The sequence below is a fragment of the Apis mellifera genome, linkage group LG8 (assembly GCF_003254395.2).
Source record: "Apis mellifera strain DH4 linkage group LG8, Amel_HAv3.1, whole genome shotgun sequence".
Classification (NCBI taxonomy): Eukaryota; Metazoa; Arthropoda; class Insecta; order Hymenoptera; family Apidae; genus Apis; species Apis mellifera.
This window is the reverse complement of record NC_037645.1, coordinates 9,024,364-9,046,395: the sequence shown is the minus strand read 5'-3', so window position 1 is coordinate 9,046,395 and position 22,032 is coordinate 9,024,364. Positions and strand designations below refer to the sequence as shown.

General features: G+C 32.1%; 1 protein-coding gene and 1 long non-coding RNA gene across 4 annotated transcripts in view; one reads left to right on the top strand and one right to left on the bottom strand.

Annotated features, from left to right (window-relative positions):
• Positions 1 to 22,032, top strand: part of LOC726829 — a 59,118-nt gene that overhangs the window by 12,286 nt on the left and 24,800 nt on the right. The gene's annotated exons all lie outside the window — the stretch shown is intronic.
• Positions 544 to 1,893, bottom strand: LOC102655591. Its single transcript, XR_410805.3, has 2 exons — positions 1,146 to 1,893; positions 544 to 1,057 (listed from the first exon to the last, which is right to left on the bottom strand). It is a non-coding gene; the product is annotated as an uncharacterized LOC102655591 (long non-coding RNA).

Below are 22,032 nucleotides of genomic sequence, written 5' to 3'. Positions count from 1 at the left end.
CTTCTTCTCGAGTCGAGAGAGCGCACAGGTCGTCGACTGTCCAGGTAACCGGAAGGTTAACGGGCTCGCTCAGGAAACAGTGCAGGTTATATTTAATAAAGGAGTCTGGTTGCCACGGTAACTGCGAGGTGAACGAGCGCGGTATTGATTCAGCCCACCTGAATTCAGGTCAGCCTCTGACTGAACACCTTTCCCCCCTCCATGTTGAGTATCCCACACACAGTGACACTTGTCCACAGCGAAACGCTAGTCGGTGATACGTATCTATAAATATCAATAAAAATTGAACAATATATATATATATATATATATATGAATAAAATAGTCATTGATAAAGAACTGGAATTTACATATAACCTATAAATTGAACTAAGATAAAGAATGAAACGGATTGGAATTTACATAACCTATAAAATAATAAGGTGACCATTTTTTTGGATAAGGTTAAAGAAGATGCGTAAATCGTGGTCAAATAAATTGATGAGAATAGAAATGAGAAAAAAAAAGGAAAGTGTGTTACACGAAATTATAGAAGAATGGGGATCAACAGACAATTGACAGGTTTATTGATCGTTTATCCATTTCATCATATATACATTAGAGATATTGTTTTTGTTTAAACTATGCACAGGCTATGAGCATCGCTATGCGTGCAACAACTCCTCTATTTTCACGAGACCTATATATTGGAATAAGCTGTAGCCAAGTTGAGACGGTATACACAGTATTACTTCGTTAATTAGCCGCCGGTGTTCACATTATGCAGTCCTCGCAATTGGCTTCCTTATTTAGCTTGTCTCGACATCCAATATGTTTGTTTTAAGAACCATTACTGTTAGATCCCCTTATCAAGATCCCCTTATTAATCCTTATCGCTCACAATTAATGATATCCTCGATTCGTTGAAATATTAGAACGTTATTTAACCGTGTTTAACCTCTTTCCTCTTCTTATCGAAGTATTAATTACAGACAAGCAAAAAACCTTCGGAGCATACTGATTCAAAAGCTTGCACATTTCATATAACATCGTTTTAGAAAAACGGTATGCTTTTTCGCTGAAAGAAATGTACGAAAACTCTCGTTAATAATTTCTAAAACGTTAAGAGTTAAAAAGAGTTAATAAAAACTTTTTAAGCATCTCACCAGAGTTATTACGAAAAAAAAATAAAGATATATAAAAATATCATTGCGTGCAAGATGTTTTATTCTCGGAGTGTCCCCGTTATTCCGTTTCCTCGAAGCCTATCGGTTGAATTTTTCCCCGACCTTCGCCCACTCCGCCTTTTATTCCTCGTTCCTTCCACCGTGACTCTCGTGCGAGGCACGCGACCATTAATGTATTATGGATGTAGTCCATCTTGATAGGGGCTAGCAGCGCGACTCAGGGCTGCCATCCTAGTTTCCTCATTTGTCACCAGACTCGAACTATTCAATCGATAACAAAGATCGAACGTTTGCTTCCAATTTCACTTCGCTTCTTACCATTTCCTTTTCATTGTCTCTCTCTCTCTCTCTCTCTCTCTCTCTCTCTCTCTCTCTCTCTCTCTCTCTCTCTCTCTCTCTCTCTCTCTCGATATTTTCTCCTTGAGTTGTTTAACTATGTTTACTATTTCTCTATGAAATACATGAATAATTTATGAAACAGTATAGAAATAATTAACGATAAAAATATTTCCATCTTTGTAAGTAGGTTTTGGAAAATTTTGCGCTCATCTCCTACTTATCGTGAATACACGATCACAGCTTTGATGTTGTTTTGTTTTGATACATTTGGTTTCAGAATCTTCAGAAAATATTTCTGAAGAAAATATTTTTGCAATATTTTCTCCGTTCCGTATATTTTCCGTTGATATGAATCAAAATGTAAATAATAATAATAATACAGGAGGGAAAGCAATAGATATTTTTTTCTGCAATACCATCGATCGATGAATCGTTGAATAATTTTTTAATGGAATCGTTATTTTATTATTCATTCATTCTTTTATTTTCGACGTTTCGAAAGGAAAAAAACTTTTAAATAATAATATTGCTATTTAAATAATAATATTGCTTTTTTATTATCGTTTTAATTTATGCTCAATTAAAAGTAAATTAAAAGTACCTTTATATGTTTAAATTATTACCTTTTATATATTTAAATTAGTACCTTTATATATTTAAATATATATATCTTGTATATTTCTTTCTATCCTGTTTCAAAGGAAAATTTTCTCTTTCGAACATTTGTTCAATTACGGGATCGGTTTTTCGCTTTAATTCAATCCGAAAGGATGTGGATTCCGCGGTTAAGTAAAAAAATTTTGATAAACATGGCTTTAAACATAGCCTCTATTGTTATCGGGCCATTCGAGGCGAGCGTTAAATATTTCTCTTGTGGAGAAACAAAGATATCTTTAGCCAACCGTGCAATATAATTCCGAGGAAATTATTTACTTCGAAGAAAAGTGAAGCGATTCGAGCAATTCCATTTCATAATTTCTTCCTCTCTCCCCACCGATATAAAACTCTTTGTTCGTACGAAAATTCAACTTAACCGCTTCACGCGCATATTAATTTTATAAAAATTTTATATATGATCAATAAACAAATTTTTTTTACATAAAAATGAAAATAAAAAATAAAATTAAAAATAAATTGTAACGAATAATAATTTTCGTAAGTGATCGAAACGATCAATAAACAAATTTTTTTACATAAAAATCCAAAAACAGTTAAAAATAAATTATAATGAATAATAATTTTCGTAAGTGATCGAAACGATCAATAAACAAATTTTTTTACATAAAAATCAAAAAACAGTTAAAATTATAATGAATAATAATTTTCGTAAGTGATCGAAACGATCAATAAACAAATTTTTTTACTTAAAAACAAATTATAACGAATAATAATTTTCGTAAGTGATCGAAACGATCAATAAACAAATTTTTTTACATAAAAATCCGAAAACAGTTAAAAACAAATTATAACGAATAATAAATTTTATAATTTTAAATTTTTTTTACATAAAAATCAAAAAACAGTTAAAAACGAATTATAACGAATAATAATTTTCGTAAGTAATCCAAACGATCAATAAATAAATTTTTTTACTTAAAAACAAATTATAACGAATAATAATTTTCATAAGTAATCCAAACGATCAATAAATTTTTTTACTTAAAAACAATTATAACGAAAAATAATTTTCGTAAGTGATTGGAAGAATGATGGCACGATTAAGAAAAATCGAAGATATTCAGACACTTGCATTTCCAGTCTCGAACAATCCGAGAGGTTGAACACTTCTTAATCACGGGAAAGGACGCGGATTCACAAATGTTCACTGACTCGAAGACGTTAATGGGCACAGCTCGTGACAGCAATTAAACGAAGAAATTTCCCCGAGATATCCGCGTGGCTCATCCAGATATTTTTCTCGATCGATTTCATCCACTGGGAGACCTATCGACTCGTGAAACACATCGGAGAATTATTGGGGCGTTGGAAAAGTTAGTCGAAAGCTAGCGGGACACCGCTAAAACAAATTAATGTCGAACGGTTGAAAAAAAAAAAAAATGCATCTCGAATATTTTTTTTTTTTTTCCCTCCTATCATTATTATTCCGCGAATGATGAGAAAAAAAGAGGAAAGAAAAGTTTGAAAAAGGGGGAGGAAAAAATAAAAATAAAAGGTGAAAATTCGCGATGAAAATTCCCTAGATAGATATATGAAAAAAAAAAAAAAAATATGTACTCGAAACGTACCGTGTATTCGCGAATGAATATCATATAGGCCGAACGTGCGCTGTATTTATTATCTGTATAATAAAATCTGGGATGACTTCTAAAAACGAAAACGTAGGCACAGAAGCCGCGAATACGAGACCGCAACAAGGTTTCAGCTTACATGGAAACTAGATTAAAACGACAGGACGAAATGTTGTCGTTTAAATAATGCCATTATGGTCAGCCATGGTATTGTGCGAATCAATCTGGGTAATTATCGATTCGGGATGGAGTTGCCAATTTTATTATTTAGGAGAATTGTATTTTCTCCTCGTTTCGTCAATTTGAAGAACGCCTCGCCTCTTATTATTAAACAACAACAACAAAGCAAACGATTATTCGATTAATAATCAATTTCCTATGTATAAAATTACTTCCAGAATAAAAAATAATGTTAAATAATTTGAGAAAAATTTGTCTTTTTTATAATTTGATCGTGCCTAAATTCAAGAATAAATTTTGCAAGATAAAATGATGAAGTTTTGACAAATTTTTATGGTGGAAGGAGATACAACAAAATTGTTGTTTATCGTTGCATATAATTAAATTGATCTTTCAAATGATTCCTTCTTTTCAACGATATTCGAGAAAAGAAAGATTGCTACACCGAAGCTTTTTTTTTTATTTTTCAACGTGTATTTTTCACAAAGAAAAGTAACAGGATGGGATTGTGCAAATAAATAATATTTTTTTAATTTTTAAGCATCGATTCCTTTCTTATGCTGAAATCATATTAAACGTAAATATGTTGGGAAGAGAATCGAAGAAAATCCATGGCAATTCCAATGTTCGCGCACCGGTAATTGCACCTCCTTGATTCACATATTTAAACAACAACAATAATAACAATAATCTGAATATATACATATTCGAGAACAGGAAAGGAAGAAACAAAAGTCGATTAATCTTCCTTTTTTTTCTTTTTTTTCTTTTTTCGAAATCAACTACCAATCCATCTTCGATTCCACGCATTTTCACTGACACATCATACCTAACCTCTCTTATTACATCGTTACACTACTCCCAACTTAACCTTCCACTCTTCGCACATCACAATTCACGATAAACGATACACGTCTTGATTAAAAATTTCTCCACTGAATCTTTCACCTTTTTTATTCCACCCTTTGATCCCATTGACTAACAATTTCACTCGATCTATCTTGATCAACTCCCAACCAACTCTCGATACGTCTCCTCTTCCGTGTCTTCTCTGTCGATAACAAAGAAACTTTTAATACACGTCATAATTCATGATAAACAATACACGTCTTGATTAAAAATTTAACTTGTCTCGAATACCAAAATTCGATTGACCAACTCTGAAAACTAACTTTCTATCTAATTCTCTTATTCACCGTTTTAGTTTATACGAAATCGAATCGATACTAAAATCGATACAATGAAAACAAAAAATCGACAAAGTGAAACTCGATATACGAAAAGAAATCTTCAGAAGAAAAAGATGTTTCGTCAATCGACTATTTACAGTTCGACTAGTAGCTTTATTATTATCAGCTTTATCACTATTATATATAAAGTTGAACGATGCTACAATTATTAATGAGGGATTAAACGAAGCAATTATCGTTGCTATGAAATTTTCCAGCTGCTTCTACTCTTCTCCTCCTCGCGTTTGCTCTTCACCTCTCGCGCTTAACAAATTAGTACTCGCGGATTCTGTATAATTACGATTGCAGATCAGTGTTGTTGGGTCAGCCGTTACGAATCCGTATCGATTCGTCGATGAAATGAAGTGGACGCTCGCAGAAATCGGGTTTCATCCGACAACATAATATGCTGGACAATACGAAAGCAAATACACGGATAGCTTGATGCTGTGCCGTTTCATTTGGTCAAGTATGTAAGAGGGAAGGGGGAGGATATTGTTGTAATCGAGATAATTGATCAATTTGGGGCATGGCATGGATCGTGATATGTAATGAGATTGTTGAAATTAAATAAAGCGTGTACGGAATAGAGATTTCAGGGATTATTGGTTCGTGAAACCGAAGAATAATCCCTGAAAAATAATTGTAAATTGTTTCAAGTGTAGTTTGAAGTTGTTTGTCCATGACAAGTACATCTTTTGAAAGAAAAGGACTCATTGAGAATGTTGATACAGACGTCAAAGGATAGGAATAATTGTGAATAATTGTATGTTTCAGAAACACTGAGGATAAAGAAAAAGAGAAAGAATTTTCTATTATTAAGGGACTGTTTAATTTTTTTAAATTTTGTATGGCATCTTCTTCAATCATTGAAATGATCAAGTAATTGAAATCCTAAAAATTCTAAAAATTTAAGTTTATAATATATAAAGTTTATTTATGACAAATATATCTTCTGAAAGAAAGACTCATTGAGAATATTAATAGACATCAAAGGATAAGAATAATTGTATATTCAAAAACACAGAAAAAGAGAAAGTGTAGAATTTTCACAGTGATCAAAGTTTCAAGTTTCAAGTTTAATTAAAATCTTAAAAATTAGTTTAATGATCTATAAAACTTATATTATTTATGACAAGTACTTCTTCTGAAAGAAAAGAATTCATTGAGAATATTAATAGATGTCAAAGGACAGAATAATTATGAATAATTGCATATTTTAGAAACAGTGAGAAAAAGAGAAAGTGTAGAATTTTCTCAATGATCAAGTTTCAAGTTTAATTAAAATCTTAAAAATTAGTTTAATGATCTATAAAACTTATATTATTTATGACAAGTACATCTTCTGAAAGAAAAGGATTCATTGAGAATGTTAATAAACGTCAAAAGACAGGAATAATTGTGAATAATTGTATATTTTAAAAACATTGAGAAGGGTGATCAAATATGAATTAATAAGATGATGAAGTGATCAAATTTTGGTGATTAAAATCTAAAAATCTTAAAAATTAATTTAATAATCTATAGAGATACCTCATTGAGAATGTTGTAATAATTGTGAATAATTGTATATTTCAGAATCACTGAGTGTAAAAAAAAAAAAAAAGAAAGAGTATAGAATTTTCTCTTATTAAGAATATTGTATAAATTTTCAAAATTTTCTACAGCATCCTCTCAATCATTGAACTTATCAAATTTCAAGCAATTAAAAAATCCTAAAAATTAGTGTAATGATCCACACAGCTTATGAACGATATTAATTACACAATATTTCAATAACTTGACTATCCTTAAATCTAAAATAAAACAAAATAAATTGGCTGTAACTCGAGCCATTCAATGAAATACACTCGGATTTCACGAATCTAAAGGATTGCTACTCAAAATGATCGAGGATTTTTCATTAATTCATAGTTCTTCTACACGATTTTCTAAATTAACAATATCCTTCCTATCCAACGATATAAAAAACACGTTCATTCATTTCACTGTCCAAATTCAAAAAAAAAAAAAAAATAATCTAAAAACACATGTGTTCTAGATAAATCTAACCTCTCTTAATTCTCAATTTGTCAGATTGTTTGACGTTGTCGTTACGCGTTTGACGCACAATTCTGTGTCACAAACATAACCAAGTCAGTTATCGGTCATCATCGAATCTAATCCGTTAGCACACAAAGTAGAAGCGCAGCTTTTGTCACGATTCTACGATTCTTCTGCATTTGCAATGATTGACAGCCTCTTCCGTTATTTTCAATTTCACATTCGATTATTATTTTCTAAAAAAAAAAAAAAAAGATGAAGAATTCCTAGTCGACGATTAACGATAAAATGTTCGAGAAAGAAGGACGAACTTTCTGAATGTCTCCATTTCGCTCGTTACTTCTATAATTACGATGGCCGTCACGATATGGCGGGCCGATATCAAGGATGAGACACGACAGCTTTCGGCTAAAATTACCAGGCAATTACCGCCCGCTCTCCAACCGGGCGTCTGGGATATCGAGATTCGGATAGCCGATCGAAAATCAACGCTGTGATCCGACCAACTTGCACCCAAGTTTCATTCCTCTCGTTGGATCAGATTACAAGTTTAATCGTCTTCGATCGAAAAAGAAAACTGGTATGAAGCTTCCCCGCCATTTTCAATAGGCTGCTAATTTCAAAAATTGGTCTGCTGATTTTATCATCGAGTCGTTTATTTCGTGAGTTTCTTTTCTCGAGTTTCGATCGATTCTTTAATGCAACGCAATGCTTCATCTAATATTGAAAATTATAATATTGAAAATATTAACATTGATTCAGATTTATATATATATATGATGATTTATTATATAATATAAGATATATTAAATAATAAAATATTGTACCTGTGCAGGATATAGTTTTCTGTTTGAATATAAAATATATATCCCTTTGTTTGATCGAATTGGATTAATTATTTCTGCCTCGTTTTCAGGATATTTCATGTCTCACGATGTGTTAAAAATGATTAAAAATTAACTTTGTCAGTCGGATCGTAATCCAATTTTAGATATTTTTCAAGGATATTCTTCCAATTTGCCGATGTAAATTGATTTCACATTTGACAGAAAATTCCTCGCTTCACGAGAAATAAGGGAATACGTCGGAAATATCATTGCAGGTTAACCAGTTTGCTTCGTATATTCCGGTCGTGTAAAATCGTATACCTGTGCATACAGTCTATCTTGTAATCGATCCGATGGAATTTGTCGTTTAAGCTATATTCGAATATACATGTAGTTACCAGACTTATTTGCAAGTTTATTTTCAAGTTTACGTGATCCTTTCCGCAATCGTTCTATTCTATATATATCCTGTATAATTTGTTCGATTTTAGGTTAATCCATTCGTTTAGTATACCGAACAATTTTAATAAAAATGTGAGACATCCTTTTAAGGGTAGACATTCTAGGTATCAAAACGATGAAAAAAGTTCATGTGCATGTATGTCCTATAAGTCCTAATTAACGAGTTATAAACAATTTAAATTTGTGTTAGATAGAACGAGATGGCGAAAGAGCGAGAACGCGACAGTACCGTCACTTGCGAAACAGTGCCCCTCGATAAAACATATACTGATATTTTTTAGTATACAATTGATTATTTCAAATGAATTTTGATATAAGATAATATACAACGTACATAAATATCCGTGTAACGTAATTGTGCAACATTTTTATATCGTTTAAAAAAAAATTTTAATAAATCGAAATCTACGTAATTGGTTATTTAACAGAAGCTTACCTCGGACGAATCCATTAACAAATTTCACAATATTTATACGATGTTCGTGTACAATGTTTCATTTAAAATCATAAATATGTGAATCGTTGTATTTTATTCAATCCACCGTGTTTATCCATAGAAGCGAATCAAAACAAGCTTCTTCTAAGATTTCGAATTAGAAAGGTTTATATGTTGTTTTTATATGCACAATTTTCATCTTTTTTAATTATTTTCACGCGTACAAGAAAGTTTATGAATACTACGAATCAATTTGAATTTCAGATCATTAAATTATCCAATCAAATCAGCTGACAAATATTTATTTTTCTTTCACTAAATATTTTTTATCAACACCCTATATGTATATCCTTTAAATTCCTCTTCTTGTAAAACACACTTTTTGTGGAACAAATCTGGTTCGTAAAGTCCAATGTAACATCCTTTTTCCTCGATTAAATTAACCAACATTTTGACGCGATCTGTGACGTAATGAAATCTCAACAACATTTGCGATATTGACGAGGAAAAAATTTTTAAGTCGTTCGTCACAGCGAAAGAAGGAAGGAAGAAGAGTTATCATCTTTGTTCAGCTTGTATTTTTATCGCTTGCCACAGAGTAGTCTTTCGGTGAGTCTTTGTAAATACGAATACTTCCTAGTTCCGAATCCCGCCATTTTATTTAACTACACTTCGTCCTTTCGTGCTTTGCACAGCCAAGTTTTATCCAGGATTAAGCGTTTCTAAATCCCACGATAATCGTCTAATCAGGTCCAGTCTCTCTCTCTTTCTTTCTCTCTCTCTCTCTCTCTCTCTCTCTCTCTCTCTCTCTCTCTCTCTCTTGGTTTAAAATCGTCAACCATGGAGGAGGAGAGGGGGAAGAGGAGAAGAGGCAGACAGAATATTACGAATATTATTCGTTTCTCCGCAACCATCTCTCGTATTTCTCATCTGACAAATTGAATCCTTTGTAGCTCTTTATACGCCTTATACTTTCTGTATATATAATTGTTTGACATTTTCTAAAGGTATATTTCTTTCTCTTTCTCTTTCGGCCTTTTAAGCTTCCGAACGAATTTTAATCCTCGTCGTCCCATTCTCCAATTCTTCACCGATCCTCCTCCTTTTGGAGGAGGGAGGCATTGGTTTATTTAGGATAAGGGGTCGTGCAAAGAGGATCTCTTGATCCGAATGGGAATCGGGGCTACCGCACTCGTGGATAGCACGGTCGAGAGGTGGTGATATTGGACTGGGTGATGTGAAACTGATCGTCCGCTCCATAACTATGGAAATATTTCATGAATGACAAATGACGAGAGGGATGAATATCGTGTGTAATAAGTTGAACGAAAAATCATCTAATTTAATTAGCATTTTTGATAAATATTCATCGGATCGTATAATTTAAAAAAAAACTTTTCTCCTCTCGACGGTTTATACGTATATTTCGATATTTCCGCAGATTCGAAGACTATAAATTTCCCGCGAAATTTTATCCGTGTAATAAAATATCTAACGGTGTTGGTTTCGGTCCACTCGGGCGGCGATAGTGCCGTAAACGATTCATGGCCGGCCGGCCGGCCGGTCGACGATTAGGCAAATTTTGGCCCACGATCAACTAGTATACCGGAGTTATTCCACTTCCTGGCGTCGGATTTGCATTTCCCCGTTATGCTATATCAAGTTCGAAAATATATCTCGCAAATTTAAATTTTTCTTTCTTCCTTTTTTCAATTTTTGAATCAAGCGTTCCACCATTCCGTGCAATTTATTACAATGATTCTAAAAATTGGAAAAATTGAATCACTCGGCATGTTGTATCGGACAGTATAAGTAACTTTTTCTTCTTTCCAAATTCAAGATTTTATTATCGTATTACTATTGTTTCAATCGCTTGCCCAGTGACTCTCAATCGTTTCTATCTGTATTCTTCTCTTTTGATTCTCGTCGAACTTTCTCGCCGCCTTCCAAATTAAAATTTCCAGATTTAAATCCTTTGTACGACTTTTTTTTATAAGATACAGCGTTCTCCATCAGTAGCTTTGATAATAGACCGATTTCCAAAACTGGAATGTAGAAATGTAAACATCACTCGAAATCGTCGCACGGAACTGGAAAGCGTTCGGAGCGCCCCTCGCGATTCTTCTTGAAAACAAAAGAAAACCATCTTTCAGATGGCGCCACGTAAAGTAATTCGAATTCAGTCGTATGTCGCGATGATTAGAAAGAAAGGAGAAGAAATTTATTTGCATACCTATAATAATAATTGCTCGAGCAGCAAGGAGCATTCAAGTTTGTGAGATCTTACAGATATTTCGAATTGTTCTCGTGTGATGTTGTTTAAATTCAGTGGCATTCAATTATTATCCGCAATTAATAACAAAATGTTCGAAAGGAATAGCCATGTTTATCTTGTGTCAGTTCTTCTGTCTCGAAATCAACGGAGTTGAGGTTATTTTGAGGAGATTCTCGCGTGGAAATGTTAGCCTTCTGTGAAATATGATTAAAGAAACGAGATAATTCCTTTTTTCTTTGATTTTTCATCATATAAATTATATGATGCGAGAAGAGACACGTTTGCCTGAACTCTCGATCATTTGTTAAACTTGGAGGAAAAAAATTTCGAAAGAATCTTAAGAGTTTGAAGTTTTCATGGATTGTCAATCAAGGTAACGTTGACTGGACAGATTGTAAATAATAAATAAAATGTATTTAGCTGAATGAATACATTTTAATTATAATTAAATATAATTATCTGTTTACAAAATTATCTGTTTGAAATATATAGAAAAATAAGTAGGTATTAATTGGCAACATTCAATATGATAAAATCATGAGTAAAATTTAAGTAAACAATTTAAATTCTACAGCTGTGTTAAAAAAGTGTTAAAAAAGAAACAGATGAAAAAGAATTCGAGCGACGAGAAGAACGATCCAAGAATATCGAGAGAAAGAATTCGATTAATAAACGAGGAGCAGCAATACGAAACGATCGAAATGAAGGAATTCCAATGATGGAAAAGATAACTCGAAGACGTAGCTCAAAAAAAGCTCAACGAGAGGTCAAACGCCTTTGCCTCTTAATTTTCGATCATTCGTTGTAAATTTCGAGCGGACAAGAATAAATTAGAGAGAATCTTAAGATTTGGAATTCTTATTTTCTCATTCATTCGTGGAAAGTATTTTAATATTTATATGTAATAAATGTATATATTTATATATAATATTATATAATATTTATTTATTTTTATATTTATTTTTATATTTATTTTTATATTTATATAAAGGTGGAGAAGAAGAAGAAATTCATTGGATGATGAAAAAGAATTCTAGCAACGAGAAGAATATTTTTTTAATTATTTATATAAATTATTATTATTTATATTAATGTATATTGTTTAAAAATTCGATTGAAACGAATGAAGGGAATATTCCAATAATAAAAGATAGATTTAGGAAGAAACGAGAGAAACTTTTGCCTTTTCATCATTCGTTAAACATCGAGAGGACAAGAATAAATTAGAAAGGAATCGTAAGAGTGGAAGAAATCTCAGATTTATCGAAAAAAGTATTTTAATGACAGGGAAGAAGAAGAGATTCACGGATAATGGAAAATGAAAAAGAATTCGAGCGACGAGAGTATCGAAAGAAGGAATTCGATTAATACGAGGAGTAATATGAAACGATCGAGACGAAGGAATTCCAATGATGGAAAAAATCAAGCTCAAAGAAACGAAGATGAAACATCGACACTTTTACTCTTAATTTTCGATTCGTTAAACATCGAAAGGACAAGATTAAAATTAAAAAGAATCTTAAGAATTTCTTAGATTTATCGAAGAAAGTATTTAAAGTATTTAGAGAGAAGAAGAAGAAATTCATAATTGTATTAGAAAGATAATAGAAATGAAAAAGAATTCCAACGACAAGAATATCGAAAAATTTCATTTATATTTTTTTTTAAGAATTATTATATATATATTATTTATTTTAAAAATTCGATCGAGACGAAGGAATTCAATGAATGGAAAAGATCAAGCTCAAAGAAATGAAACGAAGATGAAACATCGAGACCTTTGCTCTTAATTTTCTATTCGTTAAATGTCAAAAGGACAAGATAAATTAGAAAAAATCTTAAAAATTTCTCAGATTTATCGAAGAAAGTATTTAAAGTAATTACAGAGAAGAAATTCATAATTATATTATAATAGAAAGAAACGATGAAAAAAATTCCAGAGAAGAAAAGAATGGTCCAAGAATATCGAAAGATTCCATTTATATTTTTTTGAGAATTATTATATATATTATTTATTTTAAGAATTTGATGAAGGAATTCCAATGATGAAAAAAATCAAGCTCAAACACGTACAAAGAAATGAAACGATAAATATCGACACCTTTGCTCTTAATTTTCGATTCGTTGACTATTATGTTAACCATATTCTTATTTGACTATTGAAGAATTTTTGTAGGTACTTGGAAAGATATTCCATAGGATATATTAAAACTATTAAATTATTTATTATAAAAATAATAGAAAAATAATTTATTATAATTATATAATATAAGAGAAGAATGTTCCAAAAATATCGAAAGATTCCATTTATATTTTTTTGAGAATTATTATATATATTATTTATTTTAAGAATTCGATCGAGACAAAAGAATTCCAACGGATGGAAAAGATGAAGTTCAAAGAATAAGAGCAAGCGCGTTTTGCATTTGTTAAAAACGAATTTTGAATGACCAAGATTATCGCGCTTTCATTAATCGACTAATCCGACCGCCTGCCGTCTCATTTCATTTGGAATTCCACTTAACCGAGGTCTAAGCGACAAAACTAAGATCGATAGAAAGACAGGACAGCATCGTATATTTCAATGATTAAATTCAACACTTGGCAACTAAGTTCGCAACAGAGTTCTCCAAAACTTCAATGGCAACCATGGCCACTGCCATATCGTATTATTCGACCAGAATCGTCCCTGATTTAGTCTGATTACGAACCTCCACAAATTGATACAGAATTAATATAGTATCGAAAAATCTACAGTCTCTTATTCTTCCAAAAAATTGTTCAAAGAGATACAAGAAACGTCACATTATAACTTATAATATATATTTCTACGTTTGGAAAAATTTGCATGATCTGCAAATTGATACAGAATTAATATATCTAAAAATCTAGAGCCTCTTATTTCTCCAAAAAATTGTTCAAAGAGATACAAGAAACATCACATTCTTTATAATATAATAATTCCACGTTTGGAAAAATTGAATTACATACTATGCATATTATATAAGTACTTGAGGAACACAAATTGATACAGAATTAATATTCGAACGAATATCAAAAAATCTAGAGCCTCTTATTCCTCCAAAAAATTGTTCAAAAAAAGACAAGAAATATCACATTATAACTTATAATATAATAATTCCATGTTTGGAAAAATTTCATAATCTGCAAATTGATATAGATTAATATATCGAAAAATCTAGAGCCTCTTATTCCTCACATTATAACTTATAATAATTCCACGTTTGAAAAAATTGAATTACATGCTCTGCATATTATATAATTGCTGGAGCAACGTTCATAAATATATAGTGAACGAAACAGGTTGCTTGAATTTAAACGAAGCAGGAGCGCCATCTCGTGTCGAAAAAATTGTTGATATAATTTAATCTTATTTCGCTGGGACGATCGCTAGTGCAATAACACAAAGATCGAGTAGATAATGTCTTGCGCGTCCAAGATGCCAACGCTCTCTGACGGCCGTCGAAAATTCTAATGAGGATAATTCGTAATCCTCGGCGAATAGACGTCGGGCTTATTTGTGCCTCGCCACAGGCATCGATATCGATCGCGCTCGGTCGCGACACGAAAATTGACAGCGTTAACAGTGTTAATCCGAAGGGAGGATGGGACCCGTTCATTTTTGGAATTCGATTAAGCGAATTGGCTATTTTACGTGGCGCGATCTAAATTTTCGCCATTTAAATCGTTCGATTTCGTTCGAAGACTCGTAATTTCGAAAAGATTCCTGTTACAGGAAATTTCGTTCGAAACGAGCGACTCGAGAGATTTTAATGGATGAACGAATTCGACGTTCCATTGTTCCAACGTACGAGAATAAAAAGGTGAAGGGGTTCATTAATAGAACCTTTGGCCAAATCTATCTTCTTTCCCCATTCCTTTTCCTCCTCTCTCCCTCTCTTATATTACAGCTCCGCAAACCGATTAATAAGGGACCTTCCTAATTTATCTTTCTTATCTCGATAGCTAGGAAGTAGAAGAAAAAAGGAGAGGAAGATATACGAGATATAGAAAATATGGAAGATGTGAGGATTTTCATTATTCTTATGTTTATACCTATATATATATTTATGGACAAAGAAATAATGATGTAATAATTTAAATAATAAAGAAGATTAAATTTAAATTGATTATTTAAAAAATATAGATGAAAAAAAAATGTAGAGCATCGATTAGGGCTAATTACTTTACGATTGACTCGATGGCTGCTGTATGCATCGGTCATCTGTGACAGTTCACCTCTACGCGGCGGTATCGATTGCTTCACCATTGAAATTGACACGTACGTGAATAATTAAGGATGTCGAATTCGTAAACTCGTTTCGAAAATTGTCGAAACAACAAATATTTTCTCCATTATGCAGTAAAATTTCAAAATCAAAAAATTCTGTTCACAAAAAAAAAAAAAATTCGAAAAAATTATTTTACTCGTTTCGTCATTCGTCGTACTATATTAAAATTATAAAATGATATTATATGAGACTTTATATATACGATAAAAATATTAACTCACGTCATAACTTTAATATTTTCAAGGATTCGTGAATACGTTTTAAAGATTTATTTACAAAGATATACGTAATGTAAATACGTTGTGTAATCTTGTTTTCAAAAAGAAAAATATTCAATAAATAAATAATTGAAAGACTCGAAAAAAAGCTTCTTCGAGATCCAACAACAATCTGGAAGAATTGATAGAGGGGGGGGGGGGGGAGAGGAAGAAGAAATGTGCGCGAGAGAATTTCCAGTCGTATAATACCACGGCCCGTGAAAGATAGGCCTATTTACGCTCGGGATAATCGATTCCCGTTATCTCGGAAAACATGGTGACACGGACACGTGCACACAGCCTCGCGTGTACATCGATCGCCGAGGTATTCAAACAAGGGACGTAATGAAAACACTCGGCTAAACGAGAAATCTCTCCGCGAAATCGGTCCAAGTTACCTGTCGGTAACCTTGGCAACTGCACGAGAATCACTTCACAAGCATATTTTCGTCCTCCTAGCTATTCCCACTATACATATATCGATTTCTTCTTGCATTTAGAGCAGCATTTGGAGGAGAAAAATTTCACAAATTCATCGACATTTTAAAATCGTAACGAAATAGAATTTTGAATATTGTTTTCAAACTTTATTTCGTGCTTCGTTTCGTTCGCGAAAAATTCTTTATTTATCCGCTTATATTTAATGGGGAATATGAAGGGGAAAAGTTTCAGAAATTCGCACGAATTTTAAAACCGAAACGAAATTTTGAAAATTGTTTTTCGAAACTTTACGATGCGTGTTTTATCGCGAAAATTCTTTATTTATCCTCTTATATTTAGAGGAATGGAGGAGAAAATTTTCAGAAATTCATTTTAAAATCGAAATAGAATAAAATTGTATCCGTGTTTCGTTTGCGAAAATTCTTTATTTATCTTTATTTATCTCCTTCTATTTGGAGGAGAAATTCGCGCGAATTTTTAAAACCGAAACGAAATAGAATTTCGAATATTATTTTTCAAAACTTCCGATATTACGTAATACGTATTTCGTTCGCGAAAATTCTTTATTTATCCTCTTATATATTTAAAGAAATGGAGGAGAAAAATTTCAGAAATTCGAATATTGTTTTTCAAAACTTCCGATATTACTTAACGTAATACATATTTTACATATATATATATATATATATATATATATATATATATATATATATATATATATAAAGAAACGAAGGAGAAAAATTTCAAAAATTCGCACGATTCTTAAAATCGAAACGAGAGATAAAAATTTTGAAATTTTGTTTTTACGCAACCACGCGTTTCATCCTTTATTCATTCCTCTCATTTTTCCATCAAACAACAGTACAGATCGTCCACTAGGGCATCCAAGAACCAAAAAAAAAAAAAGAAATAAGAAAAAAGAGGAACGTTTTAAATGCAAGGAAAACGAATCGGGTACAGCGTGGTCGACGCTGGTTGGCCGGTTGGCCGGGAGGAGGGGGGGCAGAGGGCGCTTCAATGCGTCGGAAGTTTTCTGGGACACAAACCCGGCGGTGGATGGGTCGAGAGTCTTCGTTAAGTCCTTTCTATCTACCCACGACAACCAATCCACTTACAACTCGCCTCGCGTCCTGTTCTCAATGGAATAAATCCATCCAATTTACGAGTTTAAAATACGTGTGCACTCGACGGATATCGAAACCAACCCGCTGAAACCCGCGCGGATGATGTAATGCACACAGTGGCGTACAGTTTTGGGCATTGGCCGGTATCAATTTTGCGAGGCCGCTTGCTGCTTTCGTGCGCTTTAATTTTAATCCGACTTGAGTCGTATCCAGTTTGAAAACCGAAGGAGAATGACTTCACTCGTTTTGTAATATGATCGGCTGGCACAGGTATCGGGGAGGGGGGAGGATAATATCATTTCTAAATTAAGTGGACGCGTGGCTAGCTTCTAGATTTACGTTTGAGCTTTAAATTTTTAACAAGTTGGGAATTTATATTACGTTACGTATATTTTTTAAAGAAGATTATTATAAAACTCAATATTTTCAATCTTCTTAATTTCTAATTTTTGAAATCTGGACGCCGTCTTTTCGTATTCGACTCGTGGAAATTGAAGACCGGAAGAATCCTCTCGAGTTTCTCGAGTTAATCGAGAGAGAGAGAGAGAGAGACAGAGAGGGGGGGAGAAAATATTAATACCTAATGGCGTGATTTCAGATTGGGCTATTTCGTATTTAACCGGCCGTGAAGTTTGCCGGATTAATCGAACCGTTTCCCCTATTTTTAGAGCACGTCCCCGTAATTGAATGTCAATTTCGTGCTCGTTAACCGCCGTTGGAAACATTGGTCGCGACCCTCCTCCTCGCGTGGAGGAACGTGTCAATGGTAATAATTGAATTTTTAGAGTCAGGGGGCGCTCTTTTTCTCCATTATAATCGCTCGTTAATTCGCACGATTGTAAATTAAAAGAATGGTTGGAAACGAACTTGGTTTAAATCGATTTTAGGGGGAAAATAATTTTTCAGATGGGAAATTAATTATTTGTAACTTTCAATAATTAATATCGTTCCATCGTTTGATTGTATCTTTTGTACTAGTTTTTATCTACAGAGATAATCGAAATAAATGTAAATGGATTAATTCGTTAAATTTATTCCTCGACTTAGATATTCTCCCTTCGTGAAAAAGTAATGGTTGAAAAAAAAATTTTGTCAGATTTGAACTCGAATTGTAAACGAGAGTCGTTCGAAAAAATTGAAGAATGTTCCTTGAATGCGTGACAAAATAACGCGAAGTATATTTTAAAAACGAAATTTGACGTTTGATAATTCAACTTTAATTTTGAATTATTATCAGAAAGGAAGGAATAATCCCTAATATGTCGAAATTCTATCCACGCTTGACACGAATATTACGCCAATGATGTTAAATTGTATTTTGAAGAAATATAGACATAAGATAATCGACACCCGAGCTAAGCCTAATCCTAGGCTAACGTAACACGCTTATCCTTATATAAATATATGTATATATATTTTAATCGAATAATCGTTCTAACGTAATCCAAAAATTGCGTTACGACCGATATAAAATCGAATAAACCGTTTGACTCGAGTGTAAATTCGAAAATATTTATTATATGTGAGTGATTCGATGTAATAATCGGAAGAAAAAGAAACTGATATTTTAAAAACACTCGGTTGGTAAGGCCAAGAGATTTCGGTCGGTAAAATAAGAGAAAAAAAATTTCAAAATTGACTTTACGTCAATTTTACGTCAGTGGTGTAAAACTGTTGGCCAATTCCCCTTGGCCAAGTTGCAATTCGTCCGTCATCCGACAATCCGACAATTTTATTTTCGGATTCGAAAATGTATCGTGAAACAGTTTTATACACCGTGCTAAAAGTGATCGTGCACACCGCATCGATTATATTTGCGCGCATGTAAATATTTAGTTATAGATATATACGTTTTTATAACGAATATAAAGAGTTCACCAAATATATATATATATATATATATTTATATCGAAATAATATTACGAAATAATATTACGAGTTTTAAATCTTGGAAACGATTCGATAGCGTCACACGGATGGAAAATTTAACGCGGTCGATAACAATCGCACGATGGAAGAAGATTTATTGACATTGGAGAGTTTTGGAGAGAATTCGTTGCAACAAGGTTTCTGATGGATTAACTTAATACGATCAACTTATATATATACCAGTTCTTCAGGTGGTAAACGTATAATCGTTTCCTGTGCTCGCCATCACGTGCCAGATGAAGACACTGACAAACGGCCACTTAATGTTTTCCTCGCTCGATAAAACCGATCCGTCGGTGACGATGTAATCGAAATATACGAACATATATCGGTTCATTGCCAGGATTGCCCGACTTAGTCTAACGGAATTAACAGGTTACGTTAAATAATTTTATCCCTATATATATATAATCTAGTTTCTTTTTTTATTTAATTAATCGCAAAGGGAAAATATTTAAATATTCGAGAAAGTATTTAATGAAATCTATTCCTTTTCAGAACAAACATCGCGTTATAATTTTTGGAAGAAAAAAAAAAATTAATTCAATGTAAAATATTTGTAGAGATTGTTGAGATATATTTCCAATTAAACTCCCGAGAATGAATATATACAATTAGCGAAAAATAACTCTCGAAAGTTGCTATCGACTTCATAATATTTTTCATAAGTTTATTAATCTTTGGAAAGAAAGTTCCTAACCTAACTTTTGTCCGTGAACATAAAATAAATAAACGAGCATCCGACTTGAATGATGATGGGTTAAATTGGAAAAAATTTAGATTGCTGGCAAAACAATCATTTATTCGATAGATTATCGACGACAATAATGTGAAAAAGATATTATAAACGATATAATATACGAAGATCAAACAATTGAGAAAGAAAATCGATCCTGAATTTTCAATCTGCTCGAATAATATATCCTTCTTTTCGATCAATTCCGTTTAAACGAGTCGTTTAAAATATTTCGACAGTTCCATCGAGGCTGTTCGACTCGTTTAAATAAAAGCAAGCAGAACGAACAAGTAGAGAAGTGTGCGTAACGTCAGGCACACGTGTGGCGCGAGATGTTGAGCTCTCTTCTTCGAATATTTCGACACGCGGGGGTGGATGGACGATCCCCGTTGTATCAATAAACAATCGCCACGATTGAAGCGCATTGTGCACCGGAAATATCCGCTGGAACACAGGAGTGGAGCAATTATATGACGAAGGAGATCGAGAAGTTAAATCGATCGGACCGTTAATTGTAACGATATAATGGTCAGTGGTCAGTGCATTAACGCGAGAGGCCGCTTCTCCTGGTTAAAAATTAACGAGATCTGTCAACCACCGAGCCATTAATGGCAATTACGCCTGTCAATTAGCCTGATGGGGTCTATGCGTCTTTGGGGATTTGATATATTACGGTCGAGACGTAAATTTGAAGACGTGCCACCGTTTGACGAGTTTTAATGGGATCAATATTGGAGATGAGTTATTTTAGAAATAATTAATATCAAGCTTTTGAATTAGCTTTATTATATATAGTTTATAATTAGCTTTTGAATCGTTTTTGAAACGTTGTAATTGAGAAGAGATTTTGAAAAAGAGAATGATAATCAATACTTACATCAATATTATGTTGATATTGGATCTGATATAAATGACTTTAGAAAGTTATTCAATATATATATAATTGAAAAAGATTTTTGAAGAAGACAATGCTGAATAATCAATCAGTGAATTTTAATCAGTGATTTTGATTTATTTAAACATTGCTGTTAATATTAGATTTTAAGTGACTTTGGAAAGTTATGGTTAAATGATTTTGAAGAAGACAATGCTGGTTGATACTTGCATCAATATGATTTGTTGGATCTAGGTTTTAGAAAGCTATTATTCAATATATATATATATATATAGTTGACAATTTTGAAAAGGACAATGGATATCAATCAGACAATATTATGTGACTTTGATTATTTAACATCATTGTTAATATTAGATAGTTTTAGAAAGTTACTATTCAATATCAAGAATTACTTTGGAATTAAATGATTTTGAAAAAAACAATGTTGGATGTCAGACAATATTATGTAATTTTGACTATTTAACATCACTGCTAATATTAAATCTAGATGATTTTAAAAAGTTATTATTCAATATATATATATAGTTGAACAATTTTTGAAAAGGACAATGGATATTAATCAAACAATATTATGACTTTAATTATTTAACATCATTGCTAGTATTAGATCTAGATGGCTTTAGAAAGTTACTATACAATATGAAGGATTACTTTAGAATTAAATTTTGAAAAATAATGCTGGATATCAATCAATCAATATTATTTGATTATTTAATTTGATTATGATTTTAGAAAGTTATGATTCAATACATATAGTTGAAAAAGATTTTTGAAAAAGACAATGCTGTATAATTAATCAGTCAATTTTAATTAATGATTTTGATTTATTTAAATATTGCTGTTAATATTAGATTTAAGTGACTTTAGAAAGTTATTATTCAATATATATGTAGTTAAACAATTTTTGAGAAGGACAATGGTGGATATCAATCACACAATATTATGTGACTTTGATTATGTAACATCATTGCTAGTATTAGATCTAGATGGCTTTAGAAAGTTACTATACAATATGAAGGATTACTTTAGAATTAAATTTTGAAAAATAATGCTGGATATCAATCAATCAATATTATTTGATTATTTAATTTGATTATGATTTTAGAAAGTTATTATTCAATATCAAGA